The following is a 23,419-nucleotide window of genomic DNA, read 5'->3' on the forward strand; positions in this document are numbered from 1 at the left end:
CAAGTCCAAGTTCATGTTCCACTCCGCCCCACCCCCGGGAGATGACTAGAAACTGCCGGAGCTGCCGGGGGTACCTGGAACGAGGGAGCCATCTCCAGCCACGTCTCCATCAGGGACAGAAGGGCCATGGTCAGTGCTGAAGCCATTTGCCCTGGCTCAAAGTCTTGCTTTTAAAGCCTGTTTTCTCCCTCTCAACCTGGGAGGACCAATCTGAACCAGGGCTTAGCCTTGCCTCCTGCGCCACCGTCAGGAGTTCCTTTGGAACAGTTAATCCCTGCCGCCCCGTTTTGGCTTTAGTTCCTGTGTATTCAGTCTTCAGGGCTTGCGGCTGCAGGGGGAAGTGGCACATGGTTCTGAGTCCAGCTTTCCCCATTGCAGGTGAGAGAGAGGGAAGAATTTCCCCCAGCTACAGGAGCACACAGACGTGGATGACAAGGGCCGGTGGTGCCAGGCATTGGAGGCCTTGCTCCCTGAGGCTCTGCCTCTCTCTGCTGGGAATCAGGGTAGATCCTCGGGTTTTCAACTGAATAAAAAGAAAGGCTGCGATTGTGGATATCGATGCAGAATCAATTTAAGTTTTTTTTAAAAAAATGATTTATTTATTTACTTGAGAGGCAGAGTTACAGACAGGGAGAGAGAGAGAGAGAGAGAGAGAGAGATGTCTTCCATCTGCTGATTCACTCCCCAAATGGCTGCAATGGCCGAGGCTGAGCCAATTCAAAGCCAGGGCCAGGAGCTTTTTCCGGGTCTCCCACGTGGGTGCAGCGGCCTAAGCACCTGGGCCGTCTTCCACTGCTTTTTCAGGCACATTAGCAGGGAGCTGGATCCAAAGAGGGGCAGGCGGGACTAGAACCAGTGCCCATATGGGATGCCGGCGCCGCAGGCAGACGCTTAACCCCTAAGCGTCGGCCCCTAAAATGCAGAAGAATAACGACCGCCCTGCTGCTGTGACGAGTGCGAGCTTTGGGGCCCTGGGCCCAGCTCACGTGTGACACCTGCTACAGGCAGAGGAGCAGCTCGGAGCCACCCGAGGTTACTCTTGAGCATTTCCACGCCCTCTGGGGTTGTCGCATCCGACCCTGATACCGAGCACCCTCCATCTGCACCCGGGGCTCCGGGCCGCGCTACAGTCAGTCCTGCACATGACCTGAGAACTTGTCCCTTTTTGTCCCCTCCTGACCGCCTTCCCATCACTGCCTCTGACTTCCCCCGGACGTGAAGCTTCGAAGAAAGAACCTCATGCCTGTCACCCGGGGGCTTACGAGCAGATGTTTCTGAGTGGTGCTCCCCCTCGGGATGCGACTGAAATGATAAAGAGGTTGTCTGAAACATGCGATGGGATAACCACAGACCCTCTGAGCGTCCAGTGTTGGCTGCACCTGGCCTTTGCCTTCCCCCACCCGCACTCCATCGGAGCACCCGTACTGGGGCTGTGGATGACACAGATCTAACCGGGGTGGGGGTGGGGATATGGTATGGATGTGTGTCCAGCAAGATCCAGAAACACAAGACACTGTTTGGGCTGGACGAGGCATTTGGGACCTCTGAACATCTCTGGTGGGACAGGGGTCATCTGTTACACGTGCATTTGTTCATTCATTCAACAAACATCTTTTGCTGGGCCTGTCCTAGGTGCTGGGGACACAACGATGGAGGGAACCAACAGAAAACCCTGCCCGGGTGGGGCTTACATCCTGCAGTGGGAGACTGTGCAGGACAAGTGACGTCAATTAGGGACTGTGTGGGAAATTAGAGACTGCTGGAGGCAAAGGACGCAGCAGACAGGGGACGGAAGTGCAAGGTTAGAGGAGCTGGAGCTTGAACCTGGAGGTTGGAGACGGCCGGTTAAAAGGCCAGGCGAGAGATGATGGGGGCTCAGAGCAGGGTAATAGCAGTGGACATGGCACATGGTGGCGTGGACGTGGCACGTGGTGGCATGGACGTGGCATGTGATGGCATGGTTCTGGATATTCCGAATGAGGTCAACAGAAGCATTTGATAGATGGACGTAGGATATGAGAAGGACAGAAGCCAAGATGACTGAGCACCTGGGAGAACGCAATGGCCACCTGTGAGCAGGGGAAGGCTGTGGGTGGTGTCGTTTTGAGAGGGAAGCGCAGGATCCCTGTGTTGATGGCGCAGGGTTTGAGATGTCCACCGACACCCAGGTGAAGGTGTGGAGTGGGCAGCTGGGTGGCTACGTCTGGATCATGTTAGAGATCTGCCTGGAGCAGGGGGCGGTCACTCCCTAACCACCATGATGGCTCACCATGGGCACCGACAGAAATAGAAAAAGCCAAGCTCTGAGCTCTGGTGTACCTCACAGCCAAGAGATCAGACGTCACCAAAGGAGCTTCCACCATGTCCCGGATGAAATCCGTCTCAGGGTTAACATTGTCTTCTGTTCAGTCTGACAGCCTTCTGGTTAATAACCCAGCTGCCAGGTAGCTTAGTCCTGGGATGGCCGTGTCCTCAACAGTAAACACAAATAATCCCAACTCTGAAAAAGAATGCCATCTGTTGAAAATGACTAAGTGGGCACTTGGGGCTATAAATCAGTTTAGTATGAGTCTGCCTGCTCAACTCCAGATAGCATGTATATATAATTAGGGTCCTAGAACTGTGACTTACAGGCCAGATCTTTACAGAATGACAACCCTAACAAGTTCCTGCTGTGTGTTTGTCATCCAACTTCCTCCTTAGCACTTCCATCTTAAGTCCCGACTGTCATGGCGCCTCCATGACCTCCCATTTCAGCTCCCACCCCCTGCACCGAATTGCTCTCACCGAGCCTCCAGAAGACGGCCGCGTGTCAGTCTCAACGGCCTCCTCCCCGTCCTGTCATCCACAGCCACGAGTTCTGCTCTTGATCCCACCTCCTGAGGCCTCTTCCTTCGCTTGTAAGCAAGACCTGCTGCACCCAGGCCCTGGCCTGCTCGCAGCTCCTCTAGCTCCTGTCTTTGCTCCACCCTCTTCCCTCTTCCCTCCCAGGCACGCTTGTCCTCACTTCTCCTTTCCCCGTCTTCTCCCCCGGGAGAACTCGTCTACTCTCACCAGCGTATGCCCCAGAACGGCAGGAGTCAGGTTTGCTGCTCCCTCCTTGGTCCCTGCAGCAGGACCCGGACCACAGCAAGCCAATGCTGCCCTCTCCCTTCACACGGGCGCCACCGTCTTCCAACTTAGATCCTCAAGCAAAATCTTCCCGCTACCGAAAAGTAAGCACCCACATCTGGGGCAGGTGCTCAGCTTAGCGATGAAGAAGCCCATGTCCCACACAGCTATAGCTCTGGTCCATATCCCGATTCCAGCTTCCTGTTAGTGCCGGTCCTGGGAGGTAGCAGTGACGGCCCAAGTGGCTGCGTTCCTGCTGCCCATGTGGGAGACCTAGATCAAGTTCCTGGCTTCCAGATTTAACTTGGTTGGGCCCTAGCCATTGGGAACATTTAGGAGCTGTGAACCAGCAGGTACAAGATCTCTCTTCTCCTTCTCTCCCTCTTGCCCTCTCTCCTTTCCAATAAACTGACTTTTTCCCCCAAAAACTCCATGTGCCCACTCCAACCTAGTCTGTATTCTACTAGTGAGATCTTGTACAACTTCTGAACACGTCACCAACACATTCTAAAAATACTCCAACGGCTCCCTGCAGAATAACCTGATGGCCACAAACTCTGCAATTTGTCATGGACCTATAGGCCACGCGTGCATCCGTGTATCAGAGCAGAAAGAGCAGGTGCTAGACCCACACCCAGGGTTGTTTTTTTTTTTTAAGATTTATTTATTTATTTGAAAGAGTTACACAGAGTGAGGAGAGGCAGAGAGAGAGAGAGAGAGGGAGAGAGAGAGAGAGAGTTCCTCCATCCGCTGGTTCACTCCCCAATTGGCCACAAAGGCCGGAGCTCAGCTGATCTGAAGCCAGGAGCCAGGAGCTTCCTCCAGTTCTCCCATGTGGGTGCAGGGGCCCAAGGACTTGAGCCATCTTCCACTACTTTCCCAGGCCACAGCAGGGAGCTGGATCAGAAGTGGAGCAGCCGGGTCTTGAACCGGCGCCCACATGGGATGCCAGTGCTTCAGGCCAGGGAGTTAACCCGCTGTGCCACAGCGCTAGCCCCAACTGATGTGGTTTTGCTTCCAGACTCTCCCATTGCCAGTGTGGGGGGAATTACTCAATGCCTTTGTGTCCTTAGGCTCCTTGGTTTGAAAGGCACGGAGGCGCAGAAGCAAAGCCCCGTTAGGCAGTGCTGTGGACTGCAGGGACTCGAGTGAGAACAGAGGAATGGGGTCCCGGACTGCTCCTGAGCTCTGTCTCAAGGAACCCAGAGTTCCGGAAACAGCGCTGGACTCTGGGTTGTCCTGACACCTCGGCCACTGCTCTGGCCACTTTCCACTTGTCCCTCTGGGTCTGCTCCCTTCCCCGGACTCTGGGACCCAGGGTGCTGACCTCCTGGGCTCCATCAGCCAAGCGCTCCCTCGGCTCTGATTGAGTCAGCAATGGGAGTGAGCAGGAGGTGCGCCCTGGGCACCTGTTCCCGCGGCTCCTTCCCCGCAAGGCCGTGTGCTGCCGGTGGTTGTCTCTCCAGGCCCAGAAGCCCCAGGCCCAGAAGCCCCAGCCCCTGTTGCAGGCCATTTCACCAGGTTCCGTAACCCCTCCCTCCCTGGGTCGAGGAGAGTGAGGGGCTTCCTGTGGTTGCCGACCCCCGACTGCTTCTCTGCCCTCGTCAGTGTTGCTTCTGGTGAACAGAATGTTCCCCATCTCCGTGTGCCTCGTGGTGGGGCCCTGAATGATACAAACACATGGGCGCTTGTTGGTGCCCACCATCAGGGAGGTGTAACCCCTTGTTTCCCTCCCTTTGAGGGTCCTGCCACCCCCAACCAGCAAAGCCGTTCTCCATTCTGAGCCTCCACTGTCAGCTTCCTGGCTTCTGTTTACATATGACCTCCACTAACGCACAGTAAGTCACACGTGGGCCGGCCAGGCCCCACCCCGCTCCCGCCCTCTCTCTGCGCTCAGCTGTTCCCGCTACCAGCAGACCAGTGCACCCTGAATTTCCAAGGCTTCCCATGCCCAGGGGAACCAGCTCAGGCTGGCTGCTCGCCACGGTCAGAGCTTCCTGTGCCAGGCCACAGGTCACCAACCGCAACAGGTACCACCTGCTCGTCTCGTGGCCCATCCCTAGCTGTCAGCGGGAGGCTGTGGCAGGAAGAGCAACTGAAAAGGTGTGGAAAACAACCCCACAGCAGGACTGTTACCAGCTTTAAAGAAATAGCGACTGTTCCGTGTCCATCCGAAGTGCAGCAACCGCTCAGTTGGCGGCGGCAATTATTCCTCTGACCAGAGCTTACTCCTACCGTGAGGGCTCATTTACTCTCACAGATGGGGCGGAAATTACCCCCATTTTACAGATGAGGAAATCGAGGCTCAAACGGTTGCTTAGAACTACAGAGTTGCACAAGGCTGTGAGCACAGCCAGAACGCAGGCATCGACTCGGCCTCTGGTCTTTTTTTTTTTTTTTTTTTTTTTTTTTTAGAGTGCAGGTCATTTTTAAAATCCACCATCTCCCCTTCAGCTCTTCAGTATCCATTTTCTTTTTTTTTTTTAATTTTATTTAATGAACATAAATTTCCAAAGTACAGCTTATGGATTACAATAGCTTCCCCCCCATAACTTTCCTCCCACCCACAACACTCCCCCTCTCCCACTCCCTCTCCCCTCCCATTCACATCAAGATTAATTTTCAATTCTCTTTATATACAGAAGATCAATTTAGCATATATTAAGTAAAGATTTCAACAGTTTGCACCCACACAGAAACACAAAGTGTAAAATACTATTTGAGTACTAGTTATAGCATTAATTAAACACCTAAGAATAATTGTGTATTAATTACAGAGTTCAACCAATAGTTTTAAGTAGAACATAAAAAATACTAAAAGGGTAAAGTATTAAGTTCTCTTTTTTTCATTTGCTATATAGTTTTTTTTAATTTAACAAATGTGAATTTACAAAGTGCAACTTTTGTATTGTTGTGGTTTCCCCCCCTACAACCTCCCTCCCTCCCGCGGCCCTCCCCTCTCCCACTCCCTCTCCCATCCCGTCCTTCATCGAGTTTCATTTTCAATTACCTTCATATTCAGTATCCATTTTCAAGACACAGTTGCTAAGCCAATAATAAAAAAAAACTAGTATTTTTTTAATTAAAATATTCTCAATATGTAGAAACATAAGCCTGCTAGCTTTCACAAACCCTACATTTCCTCTTTTCTTTATTTTTTTTAAGATTTATTTATTTATTTTCAAATCAGAATTACAGAGAGACACACACACAGAGGAGGAGGGAGAGAGAGAGAGAGAACTTCCATCCACCGGTTCACTCCCCAAATGGCCACAGCAGCCAGGCCAGGCCGGGCCAGGCTGAAGTCAGGAGCCAGGAGCTCCATTTGGGTCTCCTACATGGGTGGCAAGAGTCCAAACTTTTGAGCCGATGGCTTCTCAGAGTTGCAGGCAGTGGCTTAGGCCACAATGCTGGCTCTGAGATTTTCTTAACATGTAGAAGAAAAATAATTTGGAACTGTGAAATTGGAAGAGAAAAATCTTTCCTCCTTGCCCTCGATGCAAGAACCAGGGGTCTTGTGAGAGGAGGAGAAGGCACAGACAGAGGAGACACAAGGAGAGGCCATGAGATGTCCCAGGCAGAGACTGGAGTGACACAGCCACCGGCAAGGGGCGCCTGAGCCACCAGGAGCCGGAAGAAGCCGGAAGGGAAAGCTGTCGCAGCCACACCTCGGCTTCAGACTTGCGGCCTCCGGAATCGCGAGAGAGCGGCTTCTTGGTGCTTTGAGCCACCCAAGCTGTGGCCATTTGTGAGGGCCGCCCCAGGAAAGGACACCTCTGGGTAAGCTTCTGGGAGGGTGGGACCCCACGGCCCAGGCCGCCCATCCCAAACGGGAAACAGCACTGATGCGTGCCCCTCCGACCTTGAGTCATGGCCCCGAGCCTTCCAAACAATGCACTGGCAGCCACCACGCTTCCTCTGTGACCGGCAGATGTTCCTAGACCTGTTCACACCGTCATCGCAATTCGTCACTCAGGCTGGAAGAATCCGCGGTGACAGAAATGTGGCCTAGAACAATAGGCAGCGCCAGCACCCACGGTGAGCGGAACCTAAAGGCAGCGCCGCCTGCGTTAGCTCTTCCATCCGTCACGGTGACTAACCCTGAAACACCTTCCTCGCCCCACGTCCACCTGCAGTGGGTAGAAATGCTTTAATGACAATAAAGTCTCCACGCCTACCTGGAGAAGGTTCAACAGAGAGCCACTGGGGCCATGCCATCGGCCTTGGCAATGAGACAGAGTTATTCTAATCTTCGTTCCAACGATTCCAACGGGACCAACTCAACAGGAGCGAGAGGGTTGATAGATTGTGCTCGGGCAGCCCAACACAGGGATGTCTGTGGCGACGCTAGGGGCTTCCGTGGCACCCTCCCAGCTCCCTCTGTTTGCTCCTCTCCCTCGGCTCCTAGCCCCGTCCATTGCGTGGGCCTGTCTGCAGCAGGTGGCACACTTCTCCTGAGGGGAAGAAGCCATGCAGGGGAGAAGCACAGAGTCATGGGTGGGAAGACATGGCTTGCCCTTGGCCTAGAGCCCACTACCTGTCTGTTTCCATCTCTGTGCCACAGAAGTAATAACCCAGTCCAGCCCAGCTCAGACGGCTGTGCCGGGAGCAAGTGGGCAGTGCCTGTGAAACGCTTTGTGGAGGTGTTTTCTAATTTACAGAGCAAAACGTGCCGGTGACAGGTTCCTTGCAATCTGACAACAACCCTGAAGTGTGGGTACTTGGTTACCTTTTTTCAGATAAGGAAACTGGATGTGGGAATGGTTGCATTGCCCGCAGGCACCCAAGAGTAGGCGAAAGAGTTGGGGGTCCCAAATCCATGGTGCTTTTACCATCCAGCGTGTCCTGGGTAGAAGGTGTTAAACCGCAGAAGCTCACTCAGATGGATGACTGTGTCTAGTCTGGAGAAATCGATTTTTTTTAGAAATCAAAGGCAAATCACCATTGGTGGCATGGCAGGCACTGGGATAGGTTGAGCAGAGGTCCTGCCAGGGTCCTTGAACTTCTGACATGGACATGAAAGGGCCCCCAGCCTCCCACCTTTGCTTGGATTCCAGTGCATAGACCGGGGACCTGGTTAACCCTCTTCCCCCTGCTGCAGCCCGGGCCACGCTGCCCTCTCTACCACTCTCTATAGTCGAGTCACTGCTACTGCGAATGCATGTTCTGCAGCGTGAATCTGCGGGTACCACAGCAAAATGCACACCAGGGTCTGGGTTCTCCACACCCCAGAGCTCACCTGTCAGGAGACCACGCACATCTGCTCTCTTAAAGGTAGGTGGAGGTGGCTGCCCTTTGTTTTTCAAATTTATTTATTTGAAAGGCAGCTTACAGAGAGACAGAGGCAGAGAGAAAGAGAGAGAGAGAGAGAGAGAGAGAGAGAGAGAGAGGTCTTTCATCCACTGGTTCACTCCCCAAGTGGTCATAATGGTTGGAGCTGCGCCAATCATAAGCCAGGAACCAGGAGCTTCATATGGGTCTCCCACATGGGTACAGGGGCTCAAGGACTTGGGCCATCTTCCACTGCTTTCCCAGGCCATAGCAGAGAGCTGGATCGGAAGTGGAGCAGTCAGGACTTGAACTGGTGCTTATATGGGATGCTGGCACTGAAGATGGCAGCTTTATGGCAACGCCACAGCGCCAGCCGCCAAGGGTGCCTTTGATGTGTTCCCACTTCCCTTGGTTGATGGGCTTGGCAGGATTCCTCCAGAGAATCCAACAAAGGGATGGGGAAGGGAAGGGTGAGGAGGAGCCAGGAGGCCGTGAGGAGGAGAGCTCCCTGCGCCAGCTTCGGGCTCAGGTTCTGGTCCCATTTCACAGGAGCAGCGCTCAAAACCCAATAATCCATGTTTCTGGATCAGAAGTCAGCCTAGCTTCTCTAAGGGAAGAGGTTGACTTCAGCCCACGGTTCTGGAGGTTCCCAGTTCAAGATAAGGTGGCCCACGGGTTCAGGCTCTGGTGATGGACTTCTTGGTGAAAGGCTGCGAGGTGGCATAGAACGTGGGATGAGACAGGGAGTCTGCATCCATCTGGGTCTGTGTCTCCTTATGAAGCCAGCAGGACAGTCATGGAGGCTTCGCCCCACTGAGCTGATCTAATCTGGTCACTTCGCGAAGACCCCACCTGGAAACCCCATAACCGGCTTAAGCTCCCACCCCTGCAGCAAAATTAGGGACCAAAATTCTGAGTTTGAGGGGCCCAGTCGTCCGAGCCATGCACTAACGGGCCTGCATGTAGTACAAGGCAAACACACTCAGTGTCTGCCTGTGCCCTGGGCTATGCAAGGTCAAGTTTGATTTTACTGGGGAGGGCGTCTGGCCCAGTGATTAAGACTCAAGTTGTGGGGGCCAGCGCTGCAGCATAGTGGGTAAAGCCACTGCCTGCAGTGCTGGCATCCCACATGGGCACTGGTTCAAGTCCTGGCTGCTCCACTTCTGATGCAGCTCTCTGCTGTGGCCTGGGAAAGCAGTGGAAGATGGCCCAAGTCCTTGGGCCCCTGTGTGGGAGACCCAGAAGAAGCTCCTGGCTCCTGGCTTCAGATTGGCGCAGCTCCGGTCATTGTGGCCAGCTGGGGAGTGAACCAGCAGATGGAAGACCTCTCTCTCTCTTTCTCTCTCTCTCTCTCTCTCTCTCTCTCTCTCTTTCTCTCTCTCTCTCTCTGCCCCTCCTCTATGTGTGTAACTCTGACTTCCAAATAAATCTTTAAAAAAAAAAAGACTCAAGTGGTGACATCCGCACCCCTGGGTGCAGTGCCCGGCCCCAGCTCTTGCTGCCAGCTTCCTGCTCACGTGCACCCTGGAAGCAGCAATGAGGACTCAGGTGGCTGCGTCCCTGGCACTCATGTGGGAGACCAGCTCCCAGCTTTGGCACCAGCAGGCATCTGGGGAGTGAACCAGCAGATGGCAATCTCTCTCTCTCTCTCTCTCTCTCTCCCCCTCTCTCAGTCTCTCTGCCTCTCAAAAACTAGCTAAATAGTAGTAACTTTGCCTTGTACGATATATTCTTAGAAATTGTGAATACCTGGCCCTCTGCTGACGTGTACTGACTATTAGAAAGACTGAATTTCTTTCTTGAAGATGCAATTACGTGGAAAGGGAGTTCTCAGTTGCTCCTGCTCCCGCAGGATCACTGTGTGTCCCTGCCACAGGGGCAGAGCTGGAGCCCTCGCACGGGACAGATGGATGTGTGAGCTGAGCCTGCAGAATGGGTGGGCTTGCCTGGGCCTGGGGGAGGCACCTCCTGGCAGGGAGGACCATGGAGGCTTGGGGGCAGTGGGTTGAGGCGTGGTGGCCACTGCCTGCCAGCACACCGAGGGCCTTCCTCCCACCCACACAAGCACGGCCGGGACACAGCCTTCCCCTTAGCTCAATGAGGCATTTAACCATCTTCTCTCTGGGTTAGGCTGCTACTGGATTTGTTCTCTCCAAACGCTCCTGGGCTGAGAGTGCAGACACTGAAGAGAACCTGGATGTAGGTGTGGGGGGCTCACTGGCAGCCCCCAAGAAGTTATGTCCACAGCCAAGCCCCGAGAACCTGGGGACGTGACCTTGTTTGGAAAAGGGACCTGCGTGGATGTCATCAGATTGAGGATGCCTTTTTTTTTTTTCTTTTATAAAGATTTATTTATTTATCGTGAAAGTCAGAGTTACGTAGAGAAAAGGAGAGGCAAAGAGAGAGGTCTTCCATATGCTGGTTCACTCCCCAGTTGGCCGCAATGGCTGGAGCTGCGCCAATCCTAAGCCAGGAGCCAGGAGCCTCTTCCAGGTCTCCCACATGGGTGCAAGGGCCCAAGGGCTTGGGCCATCTTCTGCTTTCCCAGGCCATAGTGGAAAGCTGGATCAGAAGTGGAGCAGCCAGGACTCGAACCTGCACCCATTTAGGATGCTGGCCCTGCAGGCGGTGGCTTTTACCCAGTATGCCACAGTGCTGGCCCCAGATTGAGGATGTTATGGGGTCAAGATTGCCCTGGATGGCCCAGTGGTCCATAAACGCAAAGACAAATATCCTTGAAAGAGACAGAAGAGAGCAGGCTGTGACCCTGGGGGCAGAGACCCAAGGGATGCGACCACAAGCCCAGGAATGCCGGCAGCCACCAGAAGCTGAGAGGGGCCACGAATGGATGCTCTGGGACCTCCGGAGGCTGCGCAGCCCTGAGGCACTCGGATGCCACGCTCCAGGCCCACGGGAGCTAAGATTTCTGTTGTTTTGAGCCTCCCAGTCGGGGCGCCTCATTGCTGCACCCACAGGAAACGAGTATCCTGAGCAGAAGTACACCAGCCCCCCGTGCTGGGATCATCTTTCTGTCTTTGCTACACGACTGACGGGAACAAGGTCCATCTTTGGAGACCCCCTCCCCACAAACCGTCCCACAGAGGCCGCTCCAAATGCACCTGTGTTTGCGTGGCACCCAACCTCTGCTGTGGCCTGCTCACCGTCACCCCAAGGGCACCACAGGCAGAGGAGACTCCGCAGGGTAGGGGAGCCCCTTGCTCCCCAGGGGGCCCCTCCGGGCCTGGCCTTCCTCAGTGACCGAGCCCTGGAATCAGCTCCTGCAGGGAGTCTGTCTTTGGATGACAATGACAGGGGTGGAGCACGCAGCCCAGGGGCCCCTGGGAGGAGGTGGCAGGGCCCAGGATCTGAGTCACAGCCCTGTGCCACCATCCAGTCGCAGCCCGAGCCCGCTCGGGAATGAGCCCCGCCTCCCTCAGCCGCGTGTCCCTGGTCTGCATCTGTGGGTTTAGGCGTCAGACCAAAGCCGCAGACGCCCCTCAGAACAACACTTGGACGGAAGCACAGAGGTTTCCATTCAGCCGCCTTGCTTGTTAAACTCCCCCATGCTGATGGGCGTAACCATTAAAACCCTGCGCCAATCACAGCGGGAGGCGTGTCCCTGGGCTGAACTTCCACTTCCAGGGCTTACATTTCCTGGAACAAGGATTCGTGGTCCAGGGGGCACGGGTCCCCGCCATTTCTGGCCTGCAGGGTCTCAGGCGTGGTCCCTGAGTGTGTTGGGTGCGGAAGCAGCACAGTGGGGAGAGGAACCCTCTGCTCCAGGAAGGAGGTGACAAGGGCAGAACCCCAGCCCCCTGATGTCCTTGAAACCAAGGCATCTATCGTGCTGAGCGTCTCTTTGACACTGTGACGTGGAAAGGCCCTGGGACGCTGAGGTCTGGAAGGAAGGCCCCCTGCCCTTTGAGGGTTCCAAGGCCACTTCACAGTAGCCCGAGGGAAGCCCCGCCAGCTGCCGCCACGCACCCCGACGTCAGGCAGGAAAGCCAGGGGACTACTGGGGGCCTGGACAAAATGCTCTGTGGTGTCCTTTCTTGTTGGTTGACCTTGAGCTGCGACAGCAGTGGCAGCAGGTGGAAATGACCCGAATGTCTGAGGACGCACTGCCCCCCCGGAACCACAACTGCTCCTGGACCAGAGGCCACCTGTGTGGCAGAAAAGCTGGCCGCGAAGGGTTCTTGGAGTGGGTCAGCGGCCACAGAGCCCATTTCCAGAGACAAAGATGAGTGGGACGGAGCCCTGGGCCGCCGGTTTCTCTCCTCTCCTTGATCTGAGTCTCCACCCAGGCCGCTGACCCACCAGCTTCCAGTCCCAGCTTAAATAACGATGGCAGGGGGCTAAGCCACCACCTGCGATGCCAGCATCCCATAGGAGCACCAGTTTGAGTCCTGGCTGCTCCATTCCAATCCAGCTCCCTGATGCCTGGGAAAGCAGTGGAGAATGGCCCGAGTGCTTGAGCCTCTACACCCATGTGGGAGACCCAGAGGAAGCCCCTGGCTCCTGGCTTCAGCTTGGCCCAGCTCTGGCCATTGTAGCCATCTGGGGAATGAACCAGCAGATGGAGGATCTCTGTCTCTCTTTCTGTAACTTTGCCTTTCAAATAAATTTTTAAAAAATCTAAAAATAAGTAATAACAGCAAACACAGCCCCAGCTCTTGCCGAGTGCAGGTTTACGCCATGTGTTTGAACAGCATCACAACCACCCAGGAGCTCATTGCCAATGCTGTACCCCCCTGAGGCACAGCAATATCGGGCAGTCTCCCTGGGAACTCAGTGCCCAGTGGCAAAGCTGAGACTTGACCCTAATTCGGAAGCTCCTAGTCTCTGGCATGCTTGCCTCAATTTTTTTTTTAAGATTTTATTTATTTATTAGAGAGGTCGAGTTATAGGCAGAGAGAGGGAGAGACAGAAAGAGAGGTCTTCCATCCACTAGTTCACTCCCCAAATGGCCACAAAGGCCTGGGATGGGCTAGGCTGGAGCCAGGAGCTTCTTCCCAGTCTTCCATGCAGGTGCAGGGGCCCGAGCACTTAGGCCATCTTCTGCACCCTGGGGTGCAAGCCCGACCACCACGGGAGCACAGGCAGTACTCAGATTTCTGGAGGCTCTGAACCCAGGACTAAAGCAGCAAGAAGCACGGGTCTGTGTCATGGTGAGCCAAGTCGCCACCTGCAGTGCCGCATCCCACGTCAGAGTGCTGGTTCGCCTCCCTGCCGCTATGCGTCTGATCCAGCTCCGTGCTGATAGGCTTGGGAAAGCAGCAGAGGATGGCCCAAGTGCTTGGGTCCCTGCACCCATGTGGGAGACCTGGGTGGGGCTCCGTGGTCCTGCCTTCCATCCGGACCAGCCCCAGCCATTGCTGCCATTTGGAGAATGAACAAGCAGATAGAAGATCTCTCTCTCTCTCTCTCTCTCTCTCTCTCTCTCTCTCTCTCTCTCTCTCTCTCCTCCTTTCAAATTAATAAATAAACCTTAAAAAGAAGGAGAAGAAGTAGAGCATTTGGTCCACAAGAACGGGAATGGAGGAAGAATCTGTCCGCTGCTTCATGAGCTTAGGCACAAGCCACCGTGCACGTGCCTGGATGAGCTGGAGAAAGGACAAAACCCTCCAGATTAAACTGAGTTTGGAAGAAATTCAGTAAAAGGGAACCATTTCGGGGCAGACAGCAGAATCCCGGACGGCTTCAAAGACTTGAAATCTCGTTGTAAGCATGACATAGCCGAGTACAATCCCATTTCAAACGGCAGCTTGAGGAAACAGTTTCACACCCAGGCACTGTGGTCCAGGGAGGTCTTGTAAGCTCTCCTTTGATGTGGATTATCTGTCCCTGGGCAAACGGTGAAACCAGGGCTTGTATCCTGGCGTCGCCAGCTAACACTTCTACATGCCAGTTACATCACCCCGTTATCGAGAAGGAAAATAAAGTCTCTGATCTGAAGCTTGAAGGTCAAGGTTATGTATTGCAGGGGATGGGACACCTGAGCGTAGGATGCTCATTCTACTTTTTTTTAAAGATTTATTTTATTTATTTGAAAGACAGAGTTATGGATCGAGGTAGAGCCAGAGATAGAGATAGAGATAGAGATAGAAATAGAGAGAGAGATAGAAATAGAGAGAGAGAGAGAGAGAGAGAGAGAGGTCTTTCATCTGCTGGTTCATTCCCCGAATGACTACAACAGCCAGAGTTGAGCCGATTCGAAGCCAGGAGCCAAGAGCTTCTTCCGGGTCTCCCACACTGGTGCAGGGGCCCAAGCACTTGGGCCATCTTCTACTGCTTTCCCAGGCCATAGCAGAGAGCTGGACCAGAAGTGGAGTAGCTGGGACTAGAACCAGCACCCACATGGGATGCCAGCACTGCAGGCTGGGGCTTTAACCCGCTGTGCCACAGCGCCGGCTTGGAGCTCTTTTTTTTTTTTTTTTTTTTTTTTTTTTTGACAGGCAGAGTGGGCAGTGAGAGAGACAGACAGAGAGAAAGGTCTTCCTTTGCCGTTGGTTCACCATCCAATGGCCACCACGGCCGGTGCACCGCACTGATCCGAAGGCAGGAGCCAGGTGCTTCTCCTGGTCTCCCATGGGGTGCAGGGCCCAAGCACTTTGGGCCATCCTCCGCTGCACTCCCAGGCCACAGCAGAGAGCTGGCCTGGAAGAGGGGCAACTGGGACAGAATCCGGTGCCCCGACAGGGACTAGAACCCGGTGTGCCGGCGCCGCTAGGTGGAGGATTAGCCTGTTGAGCCACGGTGCCAGCCTCGATGCTCATTTTATATGAAATGAAGCAAATGATGCTGGACAGATTCTGCAGAAAATGCATATTATGAAAAATCTGCATAGATTGCAAACACAGATTGCACCAAAATAAACCTCTTTTAATTCCGTTTTCCCACAAACTTTTTGAAGTAGCCTTCCATTTCAATCCTTCATCAGGCGCCATTTATCCTGAAAAGCTGTAATTGCACTCAAATAATCTTCCAGTGGCAGAAGCAGAATCTGGATTCCGCAGCTGACAAGCACCCTGTAACGCGCCAGCCGTGTCGGCGTGGGTGACCGTGGGTGACCGTGGTGACCGTGGGTGACCGTGGGTGACCGGCGTGCAGCACCCACCTGGTGTGGTTCACCAGACAAGTTCAACAGCACCCAAACCCATCTGTGGTGGAGACGTCCTCACTCCAGTAGGATCCGCTGTGGTCCTGGGCTTGGACGTCGCAGCAGTGGCAAACTGGACGCTTCTGTGTTTCCTCAGTTTCTGCACTTTCTGGTCGTGGCGCTGTAACAAGCAGCTCTCGGGCCAGCGTTCCTCCACAAACGGAGGTAGTGCAGCCTCTTTTTCTTACCGATGTATTCCTTCATCAAACGGCAGCGGAGTAGCTAAAATGCAGCCGGCACTGTCTTTACCCTCACCCCCACGAGGCCGGCGCAGTGGATAATTCTGAGAGCGTTCCTACCCACAGCGTTGTGCGGGAGACAGATTAAAAAAAAATGCTTACCCAGGATGATTGCAGCCTGGGACCGCTGCTACCGAGAAACCCCCAGGCAAGGGAGGGGACACGAGTGGAGGTGGAAACGAGGTGGGGGGGAGCAAGGCCTCTCTGAGCAGTGGACGAGGGCAGCGACCGGGCCGGAGCGTGGGGTGGAAGGGGGAGGGGGGCGCACTGCGGGGGAGAAGGTTCCAGACTGAGGAAGCAGCAAATGCAAAAGCCCGGGCAGGGACAGAGCCTGGTCTTTGGGAGAAAGAAGAGGCCAATGTGAGGAGTGAGGAGATGAGGATGGAGGGGGAGGGGCTTGATCCCCTCTGGCAGGGAGGCAGGCACTTTGATAAGAGTGTGTGTGTGTGTGTGTTTATTTGAAAGGTAGAGTAATAGACACAGAGAGAGTGAGATCTTCCATTTACTCCCTAAATGGCTGTAACAGCCGGCCGGGCCAGACCAAAGCCAGCAACCCAGAACCACATCTGGGTCTCCTAAGTGGCTGGCAGGGCTCGAGTACGTGGGCCATCACCGGCTGCCTTCCCAGGTGCATTAGGAGGGAGCTGGCTGGAAGCGGAGCTGCCGGGACTCCAGTTGGAGTCTATGGGATGCCGGGGTGGCAGGATGTGGCTTAGCCCTGGCCCGGAGGACCTTACATTGCGTTCTGTGTGCCACAGGAAGCTACTTCCCATGAGCAGGGGAGTGGAAAGTCAATGTGCAACAAGGCCGGGTCCAGCCGAAGCGCAGTCCGTCCGCAGGCCTGGCTCCCAGCGGGCGTCACCCTGTGGTCCTCACAGTCCAGTGTCCACCGCTCTGGCCTTACAGAAGTCTGCCCCGTGCAACACAGAGGCTACCACAGAGATGAAGGAGTGGGACTTCGTCGAAGACACTGGTTTCCTCCTTGCTTCCCTCTTGGGTCCCTTGACCTGGGGGAAGTCAGTGGCCCTGCTGTGAGGGTGCTCCAGGAATGCCCTGTGGAGCTGCCCACGGGATAAAGGCGGAGGCCTCCTGGCCACAGCCCGCACTCAGGCCAGTCACCGGGGTCCCTGAAGATGGGGGTCAGTCCCTGGGAAGCCTTCTGCTGACTGCGTGACACAGATCAACATCCTGACCAAAACCTCGCTGACCCTAGGAACTCTGATGAGGGGTGTGGGTGCCCAAGCCGGTGGCTTAACCTCTAAGTGAGCCTGAACCACCCAGCTAGGCTGCTGCAGAATTCCTGACCTGGACACACTGTGGGTTAAGAAGTGCTTACTGAGGCCGGCGCTGTGATGTAGTGGGTAAAGCCACCGCCTGCTGTGCCGGCCTCCCATGTGGGCGCCATCTTGAGTTCCGGCTGCTCCTCTTCCAATCCAGCTCTCTTCTGGGAAAGCAGTAGAAGATGGCCCAAGCCCTTGGGTCCCTACACTCTTGTATGAGACCTGGAGGAAGCTCCTGGCTCCTGACTTTGGATTGGCACGGTTTTGGCCATTGTGGCCAATTGGGGAGTGAACCAGAGGATGGAAGACCTCTCTCTCTCTCTCTCTCTCTCTCTCTCTTTCTGCCTTTCTCTCTCTGTGTAACTCTGACCTTCAAATAAGTAAATAAATCTTAAAAAAAAAAAGAAGTGCTTACTGTGCTTGAGAGATGCTAAGCCCGCCCTGTAGGAACAGTTCATGAACACAGGGGCTGTTCTGAAATCTTGGAGAGTAGTTTATCCATGCAGGTGGGGGGACAAGGGGCTCCTGAAGGGAATTTTTCTAGTAGGTGGAGGTGGAGGTGGAGATGAACAGTGTTTAGAAAAAAGGACAGGAGCCGGCGCTGTGGCACAGCGGGTTAATCCTCTGCCTGTGGCGCTGGCATCCCATACGGGCACCGGTCCTAGTCCCAGCTGCCTCTCTTCCAATCCAGCTCTCTGCTATGGCCTGGGAAAGCAGTAGAAGATGACCCAAGTGCTTGGGCCCCTGCACCCGCATAGGAGACCAGGAAGAAGCACCTGGCTCCTGGCTTCCAGTCGGCTCAGCTCTGGCCATTGCAGCCATCTGGGGAGTGAACCAATGGAAGGAAGACCTTTCTCTCTGTCTCTCCCTCTCACTGTCTGTAACTCTATCTCTCAAATAGATAAATAAAATCTTAAAAAAAGAAAAGAAAAGAAAAAGGGGCCACGTTCAACCCTCACCAGGGAGCTGGATCAGAAGAGGAGCAGCCAGGACTTGAAACTGTACCTATATGGGATACCGGTGTCACAGGCGGCGGCTTAACCTGCTATGCCACAGTGCCGGGTCCACAGGCCAGGTAATTTATAAAGAAGAGAAATTTATTTTCTCATGGTTCTGGAAGCTGGGAAGTCTAATTTCGCCACGGTGTCAGGTTCAGGGAGGGCTCACTCTCTGTTGCCAAGGCAGTGCCTTGTTGCTGTGTCCTCACGGGCAGAGGGAAGGGAAGGCAGGGAGCGCTCACCTGCGTGCTCACCTGTCGTGTGAGAGGGGTCCTCCTGACTCCCTCTTCCCTCGAGGTGGCCTCTCAGCACCATTGCCTTGGGCCTAGGTCCCAACCTAGAGGTCTTGCAGGGATGGTCGCATTCACATCACAGCTAACAGGGGCGAGAGAGCCACTCTGGGGGGTCACGGAGACCTCGCTGAGGAAGTGCCGTTTAAATCGAGTCTGGTGGGAAGGGTGCGGAGGGGAGTGTCCCAGAGCAGGGGACAGCCTGGAGGATGGCTCTGAGGCAGGGGCATGGAGGAGGATCGAGAAGGAGCAGCAGGCGATGAGGCCAGGGAGCGAGTGGGGCCAGGCCATGCCCAGCTTAGAGGTCAGGTCAAGGTTGAGGTCTTTATTTGAGGGGCGTGGGAAGTTTGAGGGGCGTGGTTCTGCCGGTGAATCCCACCGACACCAGTTTGAGTCCTCCGTGACCGAGCGTCCAGTTTGTTTTCCTCTGTTCTCCCTAACAAGGTGCCACATCTGTGTGGACTTCAGCCAGGACCTACAGCGGGAGGCAGGCTGGCTGCTGATGCCCAAAGGTGACCGATGAGCGTGTGCTCCGAGACTGACACGCGCCACACCCAGCTCCTCCAGAAATAACACCGCGGGGAGCAGTCTGTGGCCTGGCAGCGTTGCTCCGGGGTTGAGCTTTGCATAAAATTCAGTTTCTCAGTCTCCAGTCCAAAGAGGCTCCTCCCGAAGAGAGACTAAGCGTCCCCAGCCTTGCACGGAGCCCTGAGAGCCTGAGCACGTATTTGCGTGCATCGACCTTCCTAAATTTGTCCGCCGACTTTGCACACGGCCTGCGATGGATGCTAAGTTTTCAACAAAGCAAGTACAGTTTTCTTACCCCTGAATGTGCATCTGGGGACAGGAACTACGGGCGTCTCTTCAGCTGCACTGTCGCTGTGGAAAATTACAGCCTGTCACTCTGTGGTGGGGACAGCCAGCCGTGATGGATTTGCATGTCGAGACAAGGTCGCTAGGGAATCAGTAAAGTCGCACTAAGGCGTCCTGGACATCGCTGGCAGCTAGGACAGCCCCCGAGCCTGGCTGTCGGGAGGGAAGGAGGACACCGGGGATGTGGTTCTGAGCACTGGGGCTCTGCACCTGCCTCTAGCTCACCTGGTGGTCGTCTCTGGGAGCCAAGATCAAAGGCGGAACGTGGCTGTGACCAGAAGGAACCCTCTGGACTCCGGCGGAGTCACTGTGTCTGTCCCTGGTCTTCGTTTTCGCATGGTCATCGGTAGAGGCAGTGGACAGTCTGTGTTGACTCGCGAGGTCCATTATCCCCAGCAGTGGGGCCACATCCATTGTGAATCTCATCCTCCTTGCCAGTGACTGGTTTGGAGCAGGCTTGGGCACTCATCCTGACGACTGAGGCCGCAGGGGCCTCTGGGAAAGACTGACTCACTCCTCCAAGAGAGGCCTGGTGGTGCTCTCGGGAACCACGGCCGCCATCTTGCATCCAGACACAGGACTGGGCTTGGCCAGCGACAGCAGAGGAGAGAGGGATGGAGGAAGAAGGCCAGCGCCTCGAGGGTGTGGCCGCAGCCTGCCCTCCCTGAGGACTTCTTGCTGGGCGTGGTAGCTCAGTTTCTTTATTTTTAAGCCATCTTGCAAATCTGTACCTGTTGCTCTTTGCAATTAAAGATACAACAGTTGATACCCCCATGCAAGTGCTTTATTGCCTTCACAATGACTTAAAAGATGGCAAGTCTGTTTTATCAACTTTGTATTCGAGGGAGAAGCAGGGTTGCAGCCACATTCCCACATGGCATGTGTGGGTTGTAACCAGGGATCTTAAGTGTGTTTTCATGTAATTAAAGTGTGAACAGTCAAAACACAGGCTGGATGCAGTCCCAGGCAGGAGACGTCAGGCTGTGCTGGGGGAGTCTTGCCTGTGGTTAATAGGTTAAGCTTTGCAATCAGACTGTTTGGACTGGCTTCTGGCTCTGTTGCTTATTTTTTGCTTGTCCCTGAACAAGGAGCTTTCTCTGGCTGACTCCATTTCTCCATCTGTATCTCCCTTAAAGACTTGTTGCAGGGCTGGCTTTGTGGCAAAATGGATAAAGCTACCGCCTGCAGTGCTGGCTTCCCGTGTGTGTGCCAGTTCCAGTCCAAGCAACTCCACTTCTGGTCCAGCCCCCTGCTAATGCACCTGGGAAAGCAGCAGAAGATGGCCCAAGTCCTTGAACCCTTGCACCCACGTTGGAGACCCGGATGAGGCTCCTGGCTCCTGTCTTTGGCTGACCCAGCCCTGGCTGTTGTGGCTGTTGGGGGAGTGAACCCCGTGTTTCTCTGTCTCTCTTTGCAACTGACTTTCGAAATAAATAAATGTTTTTTTTAAAAATTGGGATGCCCATGTCCCATACAGGCGTGCCTTGGTTGAAATCCCAGCTCTGCTCCCAATTCCAGCTTCCTGCTTAGGTGCCCCTGGAGACAGAGTGATGGGTCAAGTCATTGGGTTCCCGTCGACCACGTGGGGGACCTGGACTGAGCCCCTAGCTCCAGCTTTGGCCTGCAGCCCAGCTCCAGCCATTGTGAGCAACTAGGGGAGAACCAGCGGATGGGAGCGCTCTCCCTCCCTCCCCCAACGCCCCCCAACATACACATTCTTTTCTCTGTGTGCCTCTCATATAAGTAAATAAAAATTAAAGCCAGCATTGCGGGATGGTGGGTTGAGCTGCCACTTGCAGCGCCAGCATGCCCTGTTGGAGCACTGGTTCAAGCCCCAGCTACTTGGCTTTCAATCCAGCTCTCTGCTAATGCTCCTGGGAAGGCAGCGGAGGATGGGCCAAGTGCTTGGGCCCCTGCCACTCACATGGGAGACCGGAATGGAGAGCCATTCCTGGCTTTGGCCTGGCCCACATCTGGCTGTTGGGGCCATTTGAGGAGTGAGCCAGTGGATGGAAGATCTCCCTCTGTCTCTCCTTCTCTCTTTTCTACTCTGCCTTTCAAATAAACAAATGAATCTTTCTTAAAAATTTGAAAAAGAAGAAGCTGGAAGTAAAATAAGATCAGATTTCTCTGGTGGCCCTTAAACTTTCCGATCTCAGGATCTCCTTACACGCAAGTGAAGACCACAGAGAACTTTTGCTTGTAGGATCTGTTTGCCAATATTTCCCACACTAGAAGTTAGAAAATTAAAACTATATTCTTTTGTGTTCATTTCATCATGACAATCCTAAAGCAATTACATGTCAACAGAAATAGCCCACTTTACGAAACTACGCATTTTCCAGCACAAAGACGATTTATATTTTTTGACGCTTCCTTTGGTCTGGTAGAACGGGGGGCAGTGGGTTCTCGCATCCCTTGGTCTGGCTTTTGGCGGAAGCACAGGAGGAAAATCCTGCCTGGCACAGGTGAGTTGGGAAGGGCGCCCCCGCTGACACAGGGCCTCCAGATCCCTGGAAGTCCTGGGACCTCACGCTTGGGTTAGCTCTAGAATCACTGCTCTAGACGACTCAGTGTTGACCCGCAGCCGTGGTGTCTGGTGTCTCAGACAGGAGGTCCTGCAGGCTGAGGAATGGCGGAGCGCTGACCCCGCTACGGGACAGGAGCCTCCGCTCAGCCTGCAGAGTGCACGAGGGACCCGAGGAACACACATCCGTGATGTCCTTTGCCTCCCAGCCTACAGGGGGCACTTTGGGGGGCTGTGCTTCTGTTAAACTGGCAATGGAGTCAGAGAATCAGAAAATCTCAGAGTTAAGAGGGAGCCTAGGAGTGATCTTCTAGACCCATGTTCGGGTTCCCAGCCCCGTGCTCCGCCTTCCGGCTCTGAGCTCTGCCTCCCAGCCCCACATTCTTCCAGCTGACGCTCTACCTCCCAGCCCCATCAGACACGGGCTCTGCCTCCCAGCTCCTGTTCTGCCTCCCAGTTCACGTTCTGTCTTCCAGCTGAAGGTCTACCCTCCGGCTGTGCCTTCTACCTCCCAGCCCTGTGCTCCGTCTCCCACTCCATGTTCTACCCTCTGGCTCTGTGTTTTGCTTTCCAGTTCTGTGTTCTGTCTTCTAGCTCCTAATCTGTTCGTGCTCCTCCTGGGAGGGGGAGCTCCCTGGAGACGCTGTACTCAAGGCAGCGAGGGATTCTGGAATCCCCTGCACACCACAGAGGTCTAAGTTCATGGCCAGCACTACCCTGCTCTTGCTATTCCCAGCGCAGTCCGTTTCCCCACTTCCTTAGATTAACTTCTTTTGAGTCCAGGTCATAAAGACACCTGGTCTCTGATGTGTATGTTCTAGAGAAATATTGCTTGCCAAATTGCTTGGCTTTTCATTGTGTGTTTTAACCCACAGAGGCCAGTCAGGGACCTGTGGGGCACTTTTGCTAAACAAAGTATTGGAATCAGCCCGTAAGCTAAAGAAAGGTTTAAAATAAAAATGTTTCTTAACTGCATAATGAAGACACTGCAGCCCCAAAGGAGCGCCTCTCCTCCTGTCTTCCTCAACCTGTCTGGGAAAAGCCACCGGCAGCCCAGGTGTGACCAGACGGTCTACCCACGGTGATGTGCTGAGCATCTGAAATCGTTTTGGCAAAGTGCCTCAATGATCGCTGGCTTGTTACTATGTTTTAAAGATTTATTTATTTATTTATGTAAAAGGCAGAGTTGTAGAGATAGAAGGACAAACACACACACACAGAGAGAGAGAGAGAGAGAGAGAGAGAGAGAGAGAGAAGAGAGGGAGATCTTCCATCTGCTGATTCACTCCCCAAATGCCTGCAGCAATGGGAGCTGGACCAGGCAGAAGCCAGGTACCAGGAACTCCATCATGGTCTCCCACGTAGGTGGCAGGGCCCCAAACACTCTGGGCATCTTCCTCTGCTTTCCCAGGTGCATTAGCAGGGAGTGAGATCGGGACTGCAGCAGCCAGGACTCGAACCAGCATCTGTATGGAGTGCTGGTGGCGCAGGCAGCAACTAAACCTACTGTGCCACAGTGTGAGCCAAATGCTGGCTTGTTTTTCAAATATTGTTCTAAATGCTTCATCACTAAATTATGGTAAATAGGTTAAATTACCCCATTGATCCTTTCCTAAGGTTTATCAGTTTGGACATTTTTATTTTATTTTTTTTTACATTTGCTATGTCTAG

The sequence above is a fragment of the Lepus europaeus genome, chromosome 5 (genome assembly GCF_033115175.1).
Source record: "Lepus europaeus isolate LE1 chromosome 5, mLepTim1.pri, whole genome shotgun sequence".
In the NCBI taxonomy this organism is placed as follows: domain Eukaryota; kingdom Metazoa; phylum Chordata; class Mammalia; order Lagomorpha; family Leporidae; genus Lepus; species Lepus europaeus.